At 44.4% G+C, this 17,545-nt stretch overlaps 1 pseudogene; it reads right to left on the reverse strand.

The window, feature by feature from the left end:
- Positions 1 to 2,776: 2,776 nt before the first annotated feature.
- LOC116544805 lies at positions 2,777 to 2,874 on the reverse strand (annotated as a pseudogene).
- Positions 2,875 to 17,545: the final 14,671 nt, after the last annotated feature.

Raw genomic sequence — 17,545 nt, forward strand, 5'->3', positions numbered from 1 at the left:
TATTCTTTATAAATTTAGGATTCATTTAGCACCTGTTTCTAGAAAGAATTAATGGACTCTGCTAATATTAAATTGCAGATTTTCTTGGGAAATGTTTAGGTTCTGAAACCTCAATAAATGTTCCAGCCCTGGAAAAATAATGTATGCTAATTTGTGTTTCACATTACTATGATATGTTCAAAAATAGCTTAATCAGTTAGGCTCCAAGATATGTTTTAAATATCAAGATAATAGAGACAAAGAAATTAAGGAAAGAATTGTGTTTCCACCTACATTTTACATGGCCTGAGAATCCATGGCTCAACAACTCAAGATATCATGAAGAAAATAAGCTTGGGCAATTCCTCCCCTACAAAGACATCAAAAGTGTCTACTAAGCACAAAAGAGGTAAGTCTAAGAGGAAAAAAAAAAAAAAAAAAAAAAAAAGAGGGTTCTACTTCACAGAACGATTTGGAGTGTCTATATAAAAGGCAAATTTTGCTTGACTCTAATATTCACCAGTTTTATAATTTTCCTTATAATATTTGAGTGTGACATTTCCCTTAGCCTTTGATGTAAAGACGTGGGTGCATTGCTTTGCCATCTCTGTGTGCATAGGACCTCCCTAAAAATGATAGCCCCTCGGTGACGTCCCAGCCTCCAGGGCCTGGGGAGGTAACAGCCTTCTGAAAGTTCCCTCCTCTGGGGATTGGAAAATACAGCCCAGGCTGTATGTAGAAGACCAGAGTACTCAATGGACTTTGGATTCAGACAAAATTTAATGGCCAACTTGGGTTTAGGGAGGTCATGTAACCTCTAGGAGTCTGTAAGGATTGAATGAGAAAATTGAGGTTAAACATTTAGCCCAGCACCAGGCACATGGTGCGTGCTGAGTAAATGGGATCTGCTGCTGTTATTATTATTCATTGTTGTTATTGCTGGCGTTATCATTTTATGGGTATAATGAATGAGCTGGCAACATCAGTACAAACTCAAGCCAGAATTTGACACGGCCAAAAGAAAACCAGACCCGGCAACCCAGCAAAGGAGCTGGTGCTCAACAGGCCTTCCCAGTCCTCTCTCCAGCTGTGGCTGGCCAGCTGCCCGCTCTCCCTGCTCCTCTCAGCTCCAGAGAAAAATGGCTTTTAGATAAAGTTCCTTTGAAGCTGGGAACTCACTGTTGTGCCTAAGCCTGGAGACGGCCTCCAAAGGTGGTTTTTTCCCACTCCTGTTGATGGACGGTCTGCAATACACATAACACCCACATTAATCATTTGGCGTTTTGGAGCCTGCTCCAGGAGGGCCTGGTCAGTCTGTGAAGGAATTCCAGAGCCAGTCGGTGGTCTTGCATCTGAGAAGGAGGAAGCTTGTTTCTGGGCCAGATGAGTGAGTGTGAAACTTCCTGCAGAGGCAAAGGGGGCGGGAGGAGTGCAGATTTCTGGTGGGAGGTCTACGGGGAGCAGTTGAAAGGACCCCTGCAAAAGGCCAGCCCTCCTCTGGTCAGGGGACCCCCCCCCAGGTCTTGCAGGGAACGGGCATCTCTGGGGCTTCTCTCTGATTACCCAGCCCCCGTGGACTTCATTGGCAGAGCCCACTCCAAGCTGGTTATTGCTCAGAGAAAATTCCAGGGCCCTAAACCCTGAACTGGCTGCGTTTCCTCAGCCAGAGGGAACGGCAAGGAGGACCCGCTTTTCTGTTCTTGATTGTTTTAAGAAAGCGATGTGTCCAATAATTAGGTTCTGTGAAAAAGTAGAGAGAGGGGGAGAAGAAAAACACCTAGAACGCAATGGGCTTCCCCTTAGCTTGCGTAAAATTGTATAAACAAGACTTCTCAAGGAGCAATTTAGAATAAAAAAAAGAAAAAGGAGTTGTTTGGTCCAGAGCGTGGCCGGTGAGGCGGGGTAGGAGCACGTGGATGTGACTATCCGCATCAACTTTCATCCTCAAACCATCCTTCTCCCATGATTTGACAGCGAATCACCTCCCTACTGGGAATTGAGTGCATTTCATTTCAACCTCACATAAATAAAAAAAAAGTCAGGCTATAACCCTTTTATGGAGTGAGTGAAAAATGTTTTGTGTAATTAGAGCGTAAACTAGAATTCGCCAGGTGCTTTTATGTCATTTCCATAAAGTTTTATTGAATTAAGATAACAACGTTTTGAATTTATATGTCACATTTCTTCAGAGGGAGCAAAGCACATTCATATACATTTCCTTGATTTTTAAGAATCCCAGTGAAGCAAGACCCAGAAGGCACTATCATTCCAGTAAAATAAAGTCTACATGTAAAGTGTTTTCCTTTCTCTTTAGTATATTGAGATATGTTTGAACACTGTAAGAAATGCTTTTAGTCTCAAAAGAATACCCTTATAATTTGTGGGAACACTTTAATTTTATTTTGTGATACTGCTTTATAAACTTCTCTACAGCTCTGTGAATTCCATCTTTGAAGCTGCACCTTCTTAAATCCTACTTTCTCCATTTAAACAGCAGTCTCAAAAATAATCTTTTTGAATATTTAAAAGATCAGAGGAACTGTTTAAATTCCTCTTTAAGACAGGAGCATGATTACATAACAACACCGCCTTTCAGCAGATGCCCCAACTATAAAATCATTCTTGCATTTTCATTATTAAAAAAAAGAATTTATTAGACACCATTCTAGTCAATCTAGTGAGCAATTTAGAAAAGGAGAGTATTTTTCCTCTTGTGGGTTTTACCAAAGAAAAATTGTTAACAGAATCAAAGATGACCGGGGGCACGTGTAAGTTGGAGTGCAAATACGTTCTTTGTATTAACATAGAATGTGCACGAATTATGTGTCATCTTTGCGCAGGGGCCATGCTAATCTCTGTGTCATTCCAATTTTAGCATATGTGCTGCAGAAGTAGGCTCATGTGTTCTTAATGAAGAGGCTTCCAAAACTGAGACATAATTTACATGCTATAAAATTCACCTTGGTAAAGTATACATTCCACTGGTTTTTAGTATAGACATGAAGTCACACAGCCATCACTATCTTCTCCAAGAGCATTTCATAACCCCCAAAAGAATCTCCATGCCCATTAGCTCTCACTTCCCATCTCCTGGCCTCACACCTGTAATCCCAGCACTTTGGGAGGCCGAGGCAGGCAGATCACAAAGTCAAGAGATCGAGACCATCCTGGCCAACCTAGTGAAACCCTGTCTCTACTAAAATACAAAAATTAGCTGGGCGTGGTGGCACACGCCTGTAGTCCCAGCTACTCAGGAGGCTGAGGCAGGAGAATTGCTTGAACCCAGGAGGCACCACTGCACTCCAGCCTGGCGCCTGGCAACAGAGGGAGACTCTGTCTCAAAAATAAAATAAAATAAATATAATTGTTTAGAAGTCAAAACCAAGATAGGATCATGCTTTGGGATTGCCATGGAAAAGAATTCTTTGTTCTCTGCCAGCAGAGGAAATCGTCCATCACTCTGTGCACCCCGTGTGAGTGACTGAGGGCAACACTGCAAACAGAGTTTGCAAACAGGACCTGCCACTTGTGCGTGCGAATAAAGTTTTATTGGAGCACAACTATGCTCGTTTGTTTGCATATTTTCTATGTCTGCTTTTGGCAGATGGTGGCCGAACAAAATCGTTATGACGGGGACTCTCTGGCCCATGAAGACTGAAATATTTACACTCTGGCCTTTTACAGAAAAAGTTTGCCGACTGCTGCCGTCATCAGGATATTCTTGAGTTTACTTTGCCGAATGTCCCCGTAGCTGACAGTGCTGACCTCGGCCATCACTAGCATGAAGGACTAGGAGGGTGTGTGGAAGCTGAGTGGCCCTCAGCCTGGACGCCTTGAACCCTCTCTGATTCTTACCATGTACAGTCTCTTACATGCAAGCAGAACCTTGAAGTTCACGTTACCTGACCCACCCGCAGTGGCTGTGTAACCGGGGAGTGTACCCAGCTCCCAGAGCTCAGAGGTCCTTGGTCCCTCTAACCCTGAAGAATGGGGAAAGAGGCCCCAGAGTTTACCATTCGAATAAAATCGTGGACCCAAAGAGTTTTGCAGAAGAGTGATTTATTAGAGAGAGAGAGAGAGAGAGAAAGGCAGCTCCCACGCTCTTGTGGGAGGGTAACCCAGAGCAGGGAAAATCCGTTCAGGTAGGAGCAGCTGAAGTTTTAACCCTTGAGTTATTCCCACCCCATTCATGTTCTCATCCTACGAGAGGAGTTCTTCCAGATTTCCTCTGGAGTGGTTGATCTTTGACTCTGATACCAGATTGGCTACTTGGTCTGCAACCCTGAGTTACAGAGCCCCCTCATTCCAGAGCTTTTGGCAGGAATTAGGAACAAAAGAGCCCCACCTGGCTTTCCCTACCTGGCCCACGCCTGGCAAAACCAGACAAAGAATTTTACATTTGAAACCCCTCTGGTCTCCCAAAGGAGGCTTGGAGGAGGTGCTCAAAGGAGATCCCTGCATTTGAAACGTCTCTCCTAGCAGACTCGGGAGAAGTTTCTTTAACGCAGTCCCTCAGCTGCAGTCATCTCCAGGCATCTGTAACTGAACTGAACACACTTCTGAACCAGCGCCTCATGTTTACTTGGATGTGGCCAAACTGCAACACCTTGGCAGGTCAATGTGTCTGCTGGAGGCTGACTCCACAGGGGACCAGCTCGAAAATGAAACATCAAGACCGAGCAGAATGCACCTGACGGCCTCTTCCTTAGGCGGACAGAAGCGGTCTTCTGGTTCATTCTCACTTGTTCTCTCCCTCTTGCACCCCCCATTTTAAGAGCTCTCTCCAGTTTGCTAAGTTTAAGAGCTTTCTCCAGATTGCTCAAGCAATCTTCCCACTTCAGCCTCCCGAAGTGTTAGAATTAAGGGTGTGAGCCAGCCCCTAATTTCTTGGGCAGTGATAAACCCTGAGAGTTTTAAGAAGAGTGACATGATGGCCTGATGGAAAGAACTTTTTAACCTACTCCAGCCTTCTGCTTACAAAAATTTTCTGCAAACACTTGTTTGTATAATAATAAAGATTTGTGAGAACTAAAATCTTTATTTATTGCACCTAGGGTACAGCACTGATAAAATCTTAACTGTTTATGAATAATCAGGGCATAAAATTACGTTCCCAAACTTTAGTCATGTATTATGGTCTTGATTCTGCATATCACCTGTTTTATTAATGTTTTAAATTGGCTTATTTTTAATGTAAATATATTTTAAAGGGGAACTTTGGTTTAAAACCACTACTGTCCACAGATCCATATTCTTCCCTTCAAGGTGTGAAGCCTAATTCTCCCCTTGAGTGGGGGCTATGCTTAGTAGTTTTTTGTGATGACTGGGGCTTTGAGAGGCATGGAAATTGTCTCTGTAGCTGGCAGTTCCACCAGTGATCTGTGGCTTGGTATGCCAGCAGAGGGTATGAGGTACAGAGAAGAGGCTGCCAGGAGCACTGTGGGCCACGCAAATTTGGGCAGCTGCATAGGCACCAAGGAACCACCTGGCCCACAAGGCCCCTCCCCAAGGTGCACAGAGGGCTGTAAGAACTGCGGCTCATCCGTGAATTGTTCACCGCTAACACCAACACACAGGACTATGTCCTTGGAGCGTAGATGTTAGGGAAGATCAATGGCCCATCTTTGACATTACCCTTTAAAGTAAGAATCAGACTTAGCTGTTTGTCCTGTGTGCTGCTCGGGAAAATGCGGATTGTTACTGCTTCAGAGCCTCCGGCTAGGTGTTCTTCATTTTGTTTCCATGTTTATGGTCCTGTTTTCCCTTAAAGCTCTTTCAGAACTGACAGTTCAGTCCCCAAAGTCAGCAGGAAAGCCATAAAGTGGTATTTGGATAAAGGAACAACTTCTGATGGAAGCGGAGGTTGCAGGAGAGCGGCTGCCTCCTCCGTGCCTAAGCTTGGGGCTGCTTCCTGGGTGTTGTCAGCAACTTCTGCCAAGGATAACAAACGGAGGAGGTCATCAACTGGGGAAACGCAAACTCCAATAAATAAAAGGTGCTGTTTTTTTGGATGCTTTTTTTTTCTTTACACTGATGACATAGAGCAATGATTTCTTGTCAGAGCCTGCAAAGGCAGAATTGTGAAATAAGTTGAATTTGACTTTGGTTCAATCAAGATTCACTGAGTAGAGTGCAAGGCAGTAGACACTATAGGACACGAAGATGACAAAAACATAACTCCTGTCCTCAGGCAGGATATGCCAAATAGGACGGCGGGGCAGACACCAAAGGAGTGACAAGAACTGTAAGAGAGCATGCCTGGGGGATGCTCAGGGGTTCAGAGAAAGGAGAATGCACAACCAAGGGCACCAGGAGAGAGAGTGGAATGGGCCAGTGGGGATGGGCTTCAGGGAAGGTGTGTTTGTTAGCCATTGTCACAATAATGCTGCACTGCACACCACCCCCAAACTCATTCATGTGTCTGTGGGTTGGCCTGGGGCTGGCTGATCTAGGCTGGCTTGGCTGGGCAGTTCTGCTTCACAGTGAGGGAAGGCTCCTCACTGCAGGGGCCCAGGTCTGTTCCACATCTGTTCATCTGGGCGGTTCTTCTCCTGGCGATGCAGGGATATGATAAGGCAAACTGCACAACTGCAAGAAAAACGCTGGCTGTGTCCCATCTGCTGACACTCATTGACTAAGTCACAGGACCAAGTCTGAAGTCAGGGTTGGGGAAGCAGACTCCACCTCTAGTGGGAGGAACTGCAAAATCATGGCAAAGCAGAGAGAAGTGAGGAACTGGGGCCAGTAGTTCTATCCGCCATGAAAGGGCCTGCCAGGCAATGGGAGCTGGGAGCCCAACAGCACGGAAGCTGGAAGATGTGAGTCATGTTAGGAAAACAGTGAGTAGCCCTGTCTGACAACATCATCACAGGAGTGCTAGCGTGCTCGTCCCACAAGATGCTAACACACAAAAACAAGAGGGTATCATTTTTTTAATGTGAGGAAATGCTGTATGTGAGGATCTCTTGGAATTTTCCAGTGTGCATTGGCATAGGAAAGACTCTGCAAGTCCTTTAGGAAATAAACTGTTTTGCTTTCTTTAACTCGATGTTTCCTATGCTCACTTCACCTCGAATGCTGTAATGCTGACTGAAATTGGACAGAACTCCCTTTGAGAAGTGCTGGACCAGACCATAGGATGCACAAATTGGAGACAGGAAAAGGAAATGAGCTTGGACCATATCACATGGTTCTGTGTAACGAGATACAGAGATTACACTTAATTACTTAATTTCTTTCTTTTTCTTTCTTTCTTTTTTTTCTTTTGATGCAGGATCTCACTTTGTCACCCAGGCTGGAAGTGCAGTAGTGCAATCTCAGCTCACTGCAGCCTGGATCTCCCAGGATCAAGTGATCCTCCCATCTCATCATCTTGAGTATCTGGGACCATAGGCACACACCACTGCACCTGGCTAATTTTTTATTTTTTCTGTAAAGACAAGGTCTCACCATGTTGCCCAGACTAGTCTCAAACCCTTGGGCTCAAGCAGTCTTCCTGCCTCAGCCTCCCAACATGTTAGAATTACGGGTGTGAGCCACCGCATCCAGCCCCTAATTTCTTAGACAGTGGGAAACCCTGAGAGTTTTAAGAAGAATGACCTAATGGAAAAAACTTTTACCTACTCCAGCCTTTCACTTACAAAAATTTTCTGCAAACACTAGTTTGTATTATTAACAAGAATTTGTGAGAGCTAAAATCTTATTTATGAATAAGTCATGGCCTAAAATTACATTCCCAAATTTTAGTCATTTGTGTATTATGGTCTTGATTCTGTATAACACCTGTGCTATTAATTTTTTTAATTGGCTTTTAATTTAAATATATTTTAAGGATAACTTTGATTTAAAACCACTACTGCCCACAGATTAATGCTCTTCCTTTCAAGGTGTGACGTCTAGTTCTCTTGAATGTGGGCTACACTTACTAGTAGTGACTCACTGCTAGAGAATTGAATGAAGCAAGAGTAGTGACCTTGTGAGATTTCAGAAACTCAGTTATACAAGACATGATAACTTCTCTCTTGCATCACTCCGTCTAGGGGAAGCCAGTTGCTACATCATGAACAGCCCCATAGAGGGGCTCATGTGATGAAGAAATGAGACCTCCAGAAAACAGCCATGGGAATACACCATCTTGGAAGACAGTCCCCCAACCTCAGACAAACCTTCGAATAACTGCAGTTCTAGCTGCAACTTACTGTGACCTTCGGAGAAACTCAAAGCCAGAACCACCCAGATAGAAGTTACTCCCAGATTTCTGACCGTTGGAGACTGATTGAGGTAATGTCTTAGTCTGCCTGAGCTACCATAACAAAAATACCATAAACTGGATGGCTTACAAACAATGAAATTGATTTCTCACTGTTCTGGAAGCTGGAAAGTCCAAGCTCAAGGTGCTGGCAGATCCAGAAAATGTGAGGGCCTGATTTCTAGACCACTTTGTTTGTTTTTTGGTTTTTGGGGTTTTTTTTGCTATAACCTCCCATCACATGAGAGGCAAGGGCTGTCTCTGGGGCATCCTTCACTAGTCCCATTCGTGAGGGCTCTGCCTTCATGACCTAGTCACCTCTCGAAGGTTCCACCTAATATTATCATCTTGAGGTTCATATTTCAACATATGAATTTTGGGGGGAAATAAACATTCAGTACATGGTAAGTAACAAATGCTTATTATTTTAAGCTGCTAAGTTTTGGAGTTACTTGTTATGCAGCAATAGATAACTAATATATAACCATTTATGGAAAACGAGTACCACGTGCTATAAATAGAAAATACCCTGAAAATAAATAAGATGAGACGTAAATAATGTCATTGAATTTTGACTAGATACTCTTGATTACCAAGACTCTGAACCTGGACCAATTCTCTCTTAAAAACAAAGTTGGTTATGTGTTAAAAACAGTAAACAACTGCTTGGCAATGAAAAGAAACAAGCTGGCCGGGCACGGTGGCTCACACCTGTAATCCCAGCACTTTGGGAGGCCGAGGCAGGCAGGATCATGAGGTCAGGAGTTCAAAAAAAGCCTGACCAACATGTGAAACCCCGCCTCTCCTAAAAATACAAAAATGAGCTGGCCATGGTGGTGGGCATCTGTAATCCCAGATACTTGGGAGGCCAAGGCAGGACAATCCTTTGAACCCGGGAAGTGGAGGCTGCAGTGAGCTGAGATGGCGCCATTGCACTCCAGCCTGGATGACAGAGAGAGACTTCATCTAAAAAAGAAAAGAAAAGAAAAAAATAACAAAATATGCAACAATGTGGGTGAATCTCAAAAATGAACTGAAAGAAGCCAGACTCAGAAAGACCACATATTGTAGGATTCAATTTACATGAAAATTGAAGGCAGATATATAGAGACAGAAAGCAGATCTGTGGTTGCCTGGGGATAGAGAAGAACTCTGGATTGACTGTATGTGTGTACAAGAGAAATTGAGAACACTTTTTGGAATAATTTAAGTATTCTAAAACTGGATTGTAATGATGGTTGTGCAACTGTATATGTTTACTAAAACTCAGCAAATTGTATATTTAAATTGAGTAAATATTATGGCATGTAAATTATACTTCAATAAAGTTGTCAAAAATTTAAAAGGGCCAGGCATGGTGGATCACTTGAGCACAATAGTTCGAGACCAGCCTGGGCTGCATTGTAGTCCCTGTCTCTACAACAAATAAAATTAATTAGCCAGGCATGGTCCCAGCTACTAGGGAGGCTGATATAGAAGGACCACTTGAGCCCAGGAGGTCAAGTTTGCAGTGAGCTGTGATCGCTCCACTGCACACCAGCCTGGGCAACAGAGCAAGACCCTGTCTCAAAAAAAAAAAAAAAGTAGAAAGTAAAAAATTTTTTTTAATGGCATTTATTTTGACTATGTGAGTCTAAGCTAACACATGCCTAAAATCAACATCTCGTATACCGCCAATGACAGGCTTATTCGGCTTTCGTAATCCCTGGCTCAGAATGTCCACTCCTGCTGGTATTCTCTGTGTCTGGGCCAGGCTTCAAGGTCAGAAGACAAGGGGGTTTGTGGTGATATAAACCTTCTAGAGCCAGGCATTGACTGCCATTGTGTTTCCAACACATAAGCCCCAGGAAAGATCCTATTTCCAGCTCTGCTGGGGACTCTGTGGGCGAAGAGCCTTTCTTCTTAGCAGTTTCTCAAAAAGCCCTTTTGAAGCCAGAGTAGATGCTATGTTAAGTGTCTGTGGACTATTTCCAACAACAGACTTCTCCTCAGGTTAAAAAAAAAATTATTCACCTTGGTGCTTGTGATAGATTTTACTAATATCCCAAATTTATCACCCCTCCTTGTGCCCAAGCTGTTTACCACGTGACTTTGTAGTTCTTTTCACTAAAGAGGTGAGTCTATTTCCCTGCCCTGTGACTTCAGGCTGGGTCACATGACTTGTTTCAGCCAGGGGAATGTTAGCAAGATGCGGAAAGGCTTCGGAAACACATGTGGAGTTGGGTTTGTCCTCATGTTCTCAGTGGAGCAAGATGTGCTGAAGGATTGAATGCGTGGGTGGAAAGTAACCGTGAGTCTCAGGTTTCAGGATAGAGCATCTAGGTGGATAGCGATGCCACTTACTCAGACGGGAAGGACTTGGGGGGCAGCGAGATTTGTGTGTGGAGACATGAGAGGAACAGGTGACCATCAAAATATGAGATTTTACCCTAATTGCAAATTGGTCTGCCACAGTTTTTTGGATGCCGACAGAAGGCACAAAATCCTGAGTCACAGACAAAGGGCAGTTTATTACTTCCAGGAATAACAGTAGCCAGGATATCCGCATTTGTCCTCAGTGTAAGGGTTATTGCAGAGTTTAAAATGAAGAAACTGGGGCCAGTATAAGAAAATTAAATGCCAATTTATTCAGCTCCCGGACGAGGTTCTACGGGCCGGCAAAAGGGACCAGAGAAGTCGCTCTGACTTCCTGGGGCGCGGGTTTTTACGGCTAGGAGGACCGAGCAACAGCAGGACGCCCTGATTGGGTCCATGGGAGCGGGATTGAGACGGCGTGGGCGGCTATTGGTTGGCAGGTTGTTGGGCGGGTTTTCCGGTGCGAGAGCCGGCCAGGGTTGCATCAGCCGGAGCCTTCTAGGGGAGCCATTCGGCAGAGCTAGGTGCCGAGTGCAGACCTGGTGCTGGGTGCAGAGTCAGGTGCTGAGTGCAGAGGTGGGTGTGTCCAGCTTCCCGGCGAGGCAACCGGCCTTACACTCAGAACCAGTTTACATCTTAGAGGAAGCAAGTTAATCATTGACTTCTAAGTCCGCTGCTGTCACCCACTGGTAGCTTCCTGCTTTTCTGTCAGTCCAATTCCACACAAGTCAGATCACATCTCACCCCAGGTTTTGCCTCTCCCAGGTAAGCCCTCTAGCTTTCTCTTTTTTTCCAGCACACACCAACGGAAGTCCCCTCTTCTCCGAGTTCTTTCCCTACCACTTTCTGAGAAATGCCATTCTTGGCCAATCTACCACAGCCCCAGCTTTTTTCTTTTGTGGCACCTGCTGCATATTTGGATTTGTTCGTTACTTACTCATTTGCTTGTTTATTATCTTACTCTCACCTTAGTTCATTTTCTGTTGCTATAACAGAATAGCATAAACAATAATTTATAAAGAAAATAAATTTATCACAGTTCTTTTTTTAAATTGCATTTTAGGTTTTGGGGTACATGTGAAGAACATGCAAGATTGTTGCATAGGTACATACATGGCAGTGTGATGTGCTGCCTTCCTCCCCTTCACCTATATCTGGCATTTCTCCCCATGCTATCTCTCCCCAACTCCCCACCCCCCCACTGTTCCTCCCTCATTTCCCCCCAACAGACCCCAGTGTGTAGTGCTCCCCTCCCTGTGTCCATGTGTTCTCATTGTTCAACACTCGCCTATGAGTGAGAACATGCGATGTTTGATTTTCTGCTCTTGTGTCAGTTTGCCGAGAATGATGGTTTCCAGGTTCATCCATGTCCCTACAAAGGACACAAACTCATCGTTTTTGATGGCTGCATAATATTCCATGGTGTATATGTGCCACATTTTCCCTGTCCAGTCTATCATCGATGGGCATTTGGGTTGGTTCCAGGTCTTTGCTATTGTAAACAGTGCTGCAATGAACATTCGTGTGCATGTGTCCTTATAGTAGAACGATTTATAATCCTTTGGATATATACCCAGTAATGGGATTGCTGGGTCAAATGGAATTTCTGTTTCTAAGTCCTTAAGGAATCGCCACACTGCCTTACACAATGGTTGAACTAATTTACACTCCCACCAACAGTGTAAAAGTGTTCCTATTTCTCCACATCCTCTCCAGCATCTGCTGTCTCTAGATTTTTTAATGATCGCCGTTCTAACTGGCGTGAGATGGTATCTCAATGTAGTTTTGATTTGCATTTCTCTAATGACCAGTGATGATGAGCATTTTTTCATGTTTCTTGGCCTCATATATGTCTTGTTTTGTAAAGTGTCTGTTCATATCCTTTGCCCACTTTTGAATGGGCTTGTTTGTTTTTTTCTTGTAAATCTGTTTTAGTTCTTTGTAAATTCTGGATTATTTATCACAGTTCTAGAGGCTGGGAAGTCCAAGGGCATGGTGCCAGCATCTGGTGAGGGCCTTCTTGTTGTGTCATAACAAGGTGGAGGGCATCACATGGCAAGAAGACAAGAGCATGCATGCCAGCTCAGACCTCTTCTCCTCTTCTTATAAAGCCATCAGTTTTATCCTGGGGACTCCACCCTGGTGACCTTATCTTATCCTAATAAGCTCTCCCTGGACACACCACCAATCAACATATGGATTTGGGGAATAAGTTTCAAACACATGAAATTTAGGGACACATGCAAACCATAGCATTCCACCCCTGGCTTCCAAAATTCATGTCCTTCTCACACACAAAATACATTCATTCCATCCCAGTAGCCCCAGAGACTTAACTTATTTCAGTACCAACTCAAAAGTTCAAAGTCTGGCGTCTCATGTGAATCAGATATGGGTGAGACTTAAGGCATGATTCATCTTGAGATAAAGTCCCGTCTAGCAGTTAGCATGCAAAAGTAAACAAGTGAGCTACTTCAAAATAGAATGGTGAGACAGGCATAAGACAGACATTTCCATTCCATTCCAAAATGGGGAAAGAGGCAAGAAAGTGGGGTAACTGATCCCAAGGAAGGCCAAAACACATCAGGGAAAACAACATTAAGTCTTAAAGCTGGAGAATATTCTCTCTTGATTGCATGGTCTGCATTCTGGGCACACTAGTGTGGGGTTGAGTCCCCAGGCCTTGGGCAGCGCTACCCCCACAGCATTCCTGGGCTCAGCTCACATCTCAGTCCTTGAGGGATGGAGTTGGATGCATGGCTTTCTCAGTCTGGATCTGCACGCTGCTGGTTCTACAGATCTGAAGTCTTGGCAGTGGTCCCGCTCCCATGGCTCCATTAGGTGTTACCCCAGTGGGACTCTGGTGACTGTGCTTCCACTACTCCTCTAGGCATTGCTCTAGTAGGGACTCTCTGTAGCATCTCTGACCTCACAGTTCTGCTTGGCATTGCCTGAGTAGGGACTCTGTGGTGGTCCTGCCCTGTAACATGTCTGCCTGGGCAGCTAGGCTGTTCATGACATCCTTTGAAACTTACATGGAGGAAGCTATGCCCCACAACTCTTGCATTCTGTGTACCTGCAGAATTAGCACCATGTGGATATTGCCAAAGTTTCTGGCTTGTGCCTTCTGGAATTGTGGGTCTAGTCACACCTGGACCTCCCTGAGCCATGGCTGGGGTGGTCAAGGAGTGCTGCACCAGAATGCAGGGAGCACAGATCTGAGGCAGCCCTAGGCAGGAAGCCCATGGAGGGCACCCCAGGTCAGTCCCCAGAAACCATTCTAATCTCCTAGAGCTCTGGGCATGTGATGGGAGGGGCAGCCTCAAAGATCTCTGAAATAACTTTGGAGTTATTCTTTTCCTATCTTGATGAATAGCCTCTGGCTCCTTTCTATTTGCACTCATCTCTACTCTTTATGTGGCCAGGCTGCACATTTTCCAAATTTTTCTCACTCTGTTTCCACTCATATCTTACAATAAGTATTCAAAGTAGCCAGAGGGTGCAGTGGCTCAGGCCTGTAATCCCAGCACTTTGGGAGGCTGAGGTGGGCAGATCATGAGGTCAAGAGATTGAGACCATCCTGGCCAACATGGTAAAACCCCATCTCTACTAAAAATACAAAAATTAGCTAGGTGTGGTTGTGCATGCCTGTAATCCCAGCTACTTGGGAGGCTGAGGCAGGAGAATCGCTTGAACCCTGGAGGCAGCAGTTGCAGTGGGCCAAGATCGTGCCACTGCACTCCAGCCTGGGCAACAGAGCAAGACTCCATCTCAAAAAAAAAAAAAAACATAACCATGCAGCAGCCTAAGTGTTTTGCTGCTTAGATGTTTCTCTCACCAGATAGCCTAGTTCATTGTTCTTAAGGTCCATCTTCTCTAAAGCCCTTGGGTATGGACATAGTTCAGCCAAGTTCTTTAACACGATGTCATAAGGATGACCTTTACTCCAATTTCTGTATCTTCTTCCTCAGTTCTTCTGAGACTTCATCAGAGTGTCCTTTACTCCGTATTTCCACCAATGTTCTGGTCACACCACTTCACTCTAAGAAGTCGCAGACTTTCCCTAGTTTTCTCTTCTTTTGAACCCTTACCAGAATCACCCTTAACGTTCCATTTATGGCAATACAGGCTTTTTCCAGCACGCACTTCAAAATTGTTCCAGCCTCTTCCCAGTTCCAAAGCTGCTTCCACATTTTCAAATATTCATTATTACCAAGAGTCCCACTTCTCCATGCCAGTTTTCTCTTAGTCTGTTTTATGTTGCTGTAACCATACATGAGACTGAGTAATTTATAAAGGAACAAATTTATTTCTCACGGTTCCAGAGTGTGGGAAGTCCGAGAGTATTTGACTAGGGCCTTTGTGCAGCTTGATCACATGGTGGAGGGGGTCACGTGGCAGGAGTACGAGCGCATGCGTGCGCGCTCAGCTCAGCTCTCTCCTCCTCTTCTTAAGAAGTCACCAGTTCCATCATAGGGGCTTCACACTGAGGACCTTATCCAAACGGAATGAGCTCCCAAAAGCCAATCAACATATGGATTTGAGGATTAAGTTTCCAACATATGAAATTTAGGGAACACATCAAATCATAGCACCCCCACTAGAAGATGTTTCCCTGAGAATAGAGAATTCTATGTGGTTCATTCAAATCTTAGTCTAGCACCTGGCACGTGGAAGTTTCTAAATAAATATTGGTGAAATCCAAAATTATATTTCCAAAGAGCAGTTTGTGTTTTAATGGCCTATACTAGCTGGCGTTTTAGTACGATAAATTCTACCAATTACAAATTTCTTGGGAAAGATACATTTTAATAATTTCCGAGACTTTAGAGTTTTTTAAGGCTTATTCCAGAAAGCATGTATACAGGTCAGATGGCTTTTTGATGGTTTTCTACACAAAATTATAAATGCTCTAATGAAGCTTTAAAAGCCACAAAATTAAATACAGGAATTTTTTTTCCAGGAGCTGTTGAAATGTACAGTGGCTCTTAAATTTCCTCAGCCCTCTGAGCCAACAGCTATATGGTAAAGGCTTTATTCGTGTCATTAGTGTTAGGGAAATCATTTGGGGTTTGGGTGTTCATAAAAACATTTCATTTTTTAAACAATACTGAATATTCCCCAAATCACACAAAATCTGGCAGAGCTCTTGCACACTGCTGACAAGAGTGAATACATGAGATGTTGAATTATGTCAAAAAATATTCTTTTGGAGGCAGTTTCTTTTAGTGTGTGATGTGCTCTCAGAAGTAACTCTCACAATGCGTTGACCTGTTTCTTCAATGCCTCGTATGACAGTTAAGATGCTCAAGAAAGCAAGCTCCAATTAACTTCATCGGATGTTAGGATGTGAGTCTGTGGAGGCGACTGTGAAAGCTTTTGCTTTTCTGTTAAAAGAGACGGATGTAATGAGTACAGCTTTTCTTTCTTTCTTTCTTTCTTTTTTTGAGACAGACTCTCGCCCTGCTGCCTAGGCTGGGATGCAGTGGCATGATCTCGGCTCACTACAACCTCCACCTCCCAGGTTCAAGCGATTCTCCTGCCTCAGCCTCCCGAGTAGCTGGGATTACAGGTGCATGCCACCACACCTGGCTGATTTTGTATTTTTAGTAGAGACAGGATTTCACCATGTTGGCCAGACTGATCTCAAACTCTTGACTTCAAGTGATCCACCCACCTCAGCCACCCAAAGTGTTGGGATTACAAGCATGAGCCAGAACACCCAGCCTGGGTAGTTTTTTTTTTTTTTTTTTTTTTCTTCACTCTTTCTTCTACTTTTGAAGATGGACGAAATGGGACAAACCCTGGTGACCTTTTTGCAGCCACAGGGGAAAGCCCAAAGAAGAAATTTCAGCATTATCAATGGTGTTTAAGTCCTTCAGGAAGCAAATGCTTAGATAAGATTAAATGGGCAAAGATCTTATTAGGGGATATGGCTGTGTGAGGGAAACAGGGAGGGGGCCAAATTAAGACTAGGAGAGCCACCAGATTTTGATAAAGTCTTACTCCATCCAACCCAAGAAGAGAGGGAGAGGTTGGGTGAAAGCATCTTAGACTGCTCTATAGTCTAAGGTGAGTTCAGCAAAGCTACCCAGGAGTCTTCAAGCCAAACATGGCTGTCAAGGAGTCCCAGGTCTTCCAGGAGTGGGCTGGCCTTGGTCTCCCTGCAGAAACCACTGGCTGGGAGCCACCCATGGAATACATGGCTTTTGCACAAACATTGCAATCGATTTTGAAGTGCAGTCGTTGGAGCACTTGGTCCGTTATGCTCCCTGTAGCTGGCAATCTGTGAGGCTACAACACCATCACTGAACCACAGCCAAAAACCAACTTCCTCTGGAATACTTGCTATCAGAGAAATATAAGCTCCTAATTGTCTGAACCCGTGTCCCATTTTCTATAACTTGCTGCTGAAAGCATTCCTAATGGAAACACCCTTCACCCTGGGTAAGGCCAGCCTCGCACCAATTCAGGTCTCCCTTTTTCTTCTCCTCGCTCTTGTCCCTATTCTTCACTTTCCTCCCGCCAATTTCTCATGCAAAGCAATGTAGTTCTGTCTCTTTGATACTTGAATTCCGGCCAACACTCAGCCCTCGAAGTCCCACCTTCAACCCCCACTTGAAGTGGCTTATCAAGCTGTTTTTCCAAAACAAACACTGTTCTCTCCTTAAGAGGACTTCTGGTGCCAGGAGGTAAGACAAAAATTTCAGGGTCAGGCACAGTGGCTCACACCCGTAATCCCAGAACTTCGGAAGGCTGAGTTAAGAGGATTGCTTGAGGCCAGGAGTTCAAGACCCCAGCTCTACAAAAAATAAAAGAATTAGCCAGGCATGGTGGTGCATGCCTGTTTTCCCAGCTACTTGGGAGACTGAGGCAGGAGGCTCGCTTGAGCCCGGTAGAGGTGGGTCTTACTATATTGCTCAGCTGGTCTCAAACTCCTGGGCTTAAGCAATCCTCCTGCCT

Source organism: Sapajus apella, unplaced genomic scaffold, assembly GCF_009761245.1.
Source record: "Sapajus apella isolate SASKATOON/1434 unplaced genomic scaffold, GSC_monkey_1.0 scaffold4, whole genome shotgun sequence".
NCBI classification, from domain to species: domain Eukaryota; kingdom Metazoa; phylum Chordata; class Mammalia; order Primates; family Cebidae; genus Sapajus; species Sapajus apella.